Source organism: Manis javanica, chromosome 13 (assembly GCF_040802235.1).
Source record: "Manis javanica isolate MJ-LG chromosome 13, MJ_LKY, whole genome shotgun sequence".
NCBI lineage: Eukaryota > Metazoa > Chordata > Mammalia > Pholidota > Manidae > Manis > Manis javanica.
The window spans coordinates 58,278,684-58,283,703 of record NC_133168.1 but is presented as its reverse complement, the minus strand read 5'-3'; the positions used below and the strand labels follow the sequence as shown (position 1 = coordinate 58,283,703).

The following is a 5,020-nucleotide window of genomic DNA, read 5'->3' as shown; positions in this document are numbered from 1 at the left end:
ACATCTTCTCCAGGACATACCTTCCCTGACAAGCTTCTTCCTCACCTGACTACACAGTGCTGCACCTGGCCTCTTATTCAAACAACTCTTTCAATAATTACAGGAGACCAGTGTTATTTTAATATTCCAGCACAGGTTTATGAGCAACATAGTGAGGGACCTCAACTCAGCTGCCCTGAAGGGCATCATTATACAAAAATGGATGTTTCCCAGAATGTTCAGGGAAAGACTTCCAACAGGGTATTTTCCACTCTTCGGGAAAAAAAGCTCTTCACAACTCAAGTCTAATCACACTTCCTTGTCAGTCAATATTCTTTCCCTCTTTCCCTAGACAACTCCTACTCATTCTTCAGTTAGAAACTGAAGTGTTAGTTCTGCCACGAAGTCATTTCTAATTTGCTTAGATGGTTCAAATTCTATTAGAGGTTGTCATTGCTCCCACACACCCTTCATGGCATATATTACAATTATAACTTGATATATATTTATGTGCTTAAAGTCCATTGACCACTGACTTCTCTTTCCACGTCTATTTCTGCTCACTGTTGAACTATCAGAATCTAGGTCACTGCCCAGCACATGGTAGGTTCTAACAAAATATTTACATATTAGTTTAATGAGCAAATATTCACTTCCTTGAACTCACTTTCTCTTAGATCTTACTATTCCCTCTGTTGAGAATATTCTTCTCTTGAAATCCATGTCTTGGTCTTGCAATTCCACTACCAGCATTTGTCAAATTATCAATAGGGGTCTTTCACTCTGTTATTTTAATACAATAAGCCACTTCTTCCCCCTCACCATAGCTCTTATATGTACTCATTTACTGGTTGTTTCCCTGCCATAGCATAAAATTCCATGAAAACAAAAACTTTAAAAAAATCTCTGAAATAGCTTTCTATGAAACAGCAAAGCAAAATTTCAACACAATTCTAAATGTTTGTAGATGGGGTTACAAAAAGGATGCAGAATGTTTGCAGTGTGACTATTACATATTCATACAGCTAAAGTCATACAATGAATCTTATACCAATACAAACAAGATTACTTCATGATTAAAAGTAGTCCAAATATAATAGTCATAAGCTGTGTTAGTGTTATCTCTTTTCCTATTTAATATTTTAACATTACTTCTGATACTAATTTCCTTACCAAGTGAAATCTACCAACAAAATTTGTAAATATTGTTTAACGACTAAAACTCTGTAAAGAAGTTGGTTTTACAGAAAAATATGGAAGTAAGATAAAATATTAAGAAAACACCAATTACGTAAGTAAAATTCTTCCATTTTATCCGCGATTCTGATACTTAAATACTCTTAAGAGATTTTGCAAAAGTTGATCTGCTAAGTACTACAAAAAAAAACATGAGACCAAATTCTTTGTAACTATTTTTTTCTCAGTGTGGTCTACATAAGGTTAGTCAAACTTTAACCACTTTCATATATATTCCCAAAAGATCTACTCTGTGCCAGAGATAGCACAAATCTGTTGTAAAAACATTTGAAGTCAGTTACTACTATTTACCAAGTACTTTTTTGCACCCTATTTCTATTTTTCCTCAAAAATGTATACTTCGCAAAAATACACAAAACTAGAACTCATCTTTTCAGATACTAAGTGGGTTGTTTCATGCAAAAGGAAGTTTTCAACAACAAATCTTCCCAATTTGACAATTCAGTTTCAAAGGAAAATCTTCATTTTTATAGCCTCTGCTTCCTATTGATTCAAGAGAAACCAACAAATCTCATATTGTTACTAAGTATAACAGATGAACCCTAACTGAGAAAATATCTTATTTTGCTTATGTTTCAACAATTAGAGTTCAGGTTACACTCATGGATGATTAACTATTGGGTTATTTTTACAAATCTGAAACCAATTCTTTTCATAGGAGAAGGAAAATGAGGAGGAAGAAGCAAATGGAAAAGAGGCACAAGACGGGGAACAGGGTATATAAGTCTGCACATGCAGTTCATGATTTTGGTCACTTTTTCACAACATGGGGATTATTTTCTTGTATCTCATACTATGTCTATATAAAGGACAGTGCTAAATCTGTAAGCTGAAGCACATTTGGTAAAATATTCATTTTCAAGTTTCCTAAATATATGCTTTTCTAATTGTAAAATCTCTACAATGTATTTGCTCATTTTCAGAGATTAACACTAAGAACACAAATTCATGGAAGTCTTCTATTGTGCTTTTAATTTTGCCTACATCTGACACTATCTTCATAAATATTCAATGAACCCACAAAGAAAAGTACTATTTTTTGGAATCTAGCCAAGTTTTAAGAAAAAAAAGATCAGCAGCAAGTTCATAAAACAGAAGGAATATCAGTCCTTTACTTTCTTTTGCTTTTTGTGCCAGTTTGAAAAACACAAAAAGCTGACATGAATTTTTCTATGTATTGCCCAAGAATGTGGTTTTCTGATTTTAGTTGCAGATTTTCTACCTTAACCAAATCTACTCTTACAGAGAGAGCTTCAACTGTGTATGGGAATTCCAATACCTGATTAGTAAGCCATGTTTTTCGTGCAGGTCCAGTGCCTCTTGAAGGTCAGCATCAGCTGCATCCAGGGCAGCACTCACCATCTTGACTAACAAACTTTTGGACCTTGGACACAAAATCCTTGATGAATGGTCTGCTGTTTGAGGAATCAAGAGCGGGAGCATCTGGGGAGACGACTCAGGCCCTAACACTTGGACCAACTAGAAACAAGAACTTTGACTGATTGACTCCTATAGTTCCAACTTATGGAACTGCGTTTGAATTAGTAAAAATAAATACATTTCCATATTTCCTGTTTTAGAATAACTGAAGCAGGACAGCACAGAACTGAAGCGAACTAGGCCCTATCAAACTGACTATCAGTAGCCAGAGACAAGTATACTCTCTATTTTAGGTCCCTCAGAATTGGAGCAATGAGAATGTGAGCAGCAGGAAGTAGACTAGGGAGGTGATGATATGCAAAATATGAGGATGTCTCGCATCTTTAGCCATTGTAGGCAATATAGATGATATTCCAAGATTTGAGGGTCTGATCAGCATAGCGGGTAGGGCACGGGAGACTTTTTCAAACATGAACTAATAATTTGCTGGTAATATATATTATTTTTCTTTTTAATTAAAATATAAACATAACTCTGAGCCATGAAATTTTACAAGATACAAGTTATGGTAGAAAAAGAACATGGCCTGGTCCAACACAACAGGTTAGGTTCAAGATGCTCCCCTCACCAAAGTGAGTTCATCAAAAGAGTTAGAATCACATGACAATAAATGCCAGTATGGTATGGATATTATGTACATCGTGATATTCATTTTATTTGTCATTGCCCTCTGTTATGGGCTAAATTGTGTCACCCCACCAAAAGTCATATATTGAAGTTCTAGCCCCCCACTACCTCACATGTGACTGTACTTAGAGGTAGGTTCTTTAAAGAGGTCATTAAGGTTAAAATAAGGTCACTGGTGTGAGTCCTGATCCAGTATGATGGTTTTCCTTAGAAAAAGAGAAGACTGGGACACAGACATATGCTGAAGAAAGACCATACATATGGAGAGAAGATGGCCAGCTACGAGGCAAGGAGAGAGACCTCAGAGCTCAAACTGCCTCGTGACACCGTGACCTCAGACTTTCAACCTCCAGAAGTGTGAGAAAATAAATGTATGTTGTTTAAGCCACCCAATTTGTGATATTTTGCTACAGAAGCTCTAGAAAACTGAGATACCCTCTATTTTTTAAAATGCATTAATTTAAATTTATGAGTTTAGTGAAGTAAGATCCCAAAAGTCTTATTTATTGACTTACAGAATAAGAAAGGAAGAAATAATCAAAGTTAGAATAGATATCAGCAAATTTTAACAAAAAGCAAATGGAGGTCTAAAGGGAATGCACCAGTGATACACTTGCCTGAGAGGAAAACCAGATGATCAAGACCCTGGTTCTCCAAGGAAACACCACGTATATTCCACTTCACATAAACTGATGCAACTTAACTTAATTATGACAACTTAATATAATGCCAAAATATAGAAGTTATTTTTAATAGTATAGTATGGGGATTTTAGGGAGTATATAACAAATAATAAAAATCACAGTGTTTATAATATTGAAAGGTCACAATGAATTTTTACCACATTCTCCCATTTTGTACACGAGTTTTACATTTAGTGAAAGAAGAGAAGATACAACTGTATCAAGAGAAAAAAAAAGTATATTTAAAAAGAAGTGACAAGTAGTAAAGATTTGGGAAGGTAGAAAAAGGTGTCAATTAAATGGCTTGGGGGAACATACGCAGAGAACAGTGAAAGAAGAAAAACAAGTCTAAACTGTGCAGTGGAGGCCAAAAAGCAAAGAAAAAGAGAGTTCATTACCACTATAGACCCAAAGCAAGAGCACTACGATTTTTCAAGGGCCCACAGAACTATCTGAAGTTTAATATAAAATGCATTGGCCCTAAAAATGAAAACTGGAAAATAAAATTTAAAAGTATATAAATGTCTACAAATTGTAATATTCTCTAACTCCCTGAATCCTATACATATGTAACAGTATATATCAATTTTTATAATATTTGGGAAAGGGGATTATATCAATAGGCTTGATAGGATATATCTGGTATATTTAGAATAAGAGCCCCAAAGACCTTTGAAAGTCTTAAAATTGCTCCAGGGAAAGGTGACAAGGGAATATAGGAAGAGAAAGAGGATATAGTAGAGACAAAATAACTTTATGTGAGTTATAGTATCAGGAGTTCTCTAGCAAATTCTTCTGCTACCACTAGACAGTTGTTCCTAGAAGAAAATGCAGTCAGTCTGGAAACTGAGATATCATGTGTCTTATGTTTTAATATTATGGTTGCTGAAATATAAGCCCGAATATTCTTGCATCAACAATCTGTTTTCTAAAAGCATAGGGTTATGTCTAAATTATGACAGTAAACACTAATTTAACAAACTCAGTGAAAGAACAGAGGAAAAAACATTCACCAGTTGCTTGACATTATTATA

The 5,020-nt window shown here is 34.7% G+C and overlaps 1 pseudogene; it reads right to left on the bottom strand.

Moving 5' to 3' along the window:
- Positions 1 to 2,347: 2,347 nt before the first annotated feature.
- Positions 2,348 to 2,598, bottom strand: LOC118973078 (short coiled-coil protein pseudogene; annotated as a pseudogene).
- Positions 2,599 to 5,020: the final 2,422 nt, after the last annotated feature.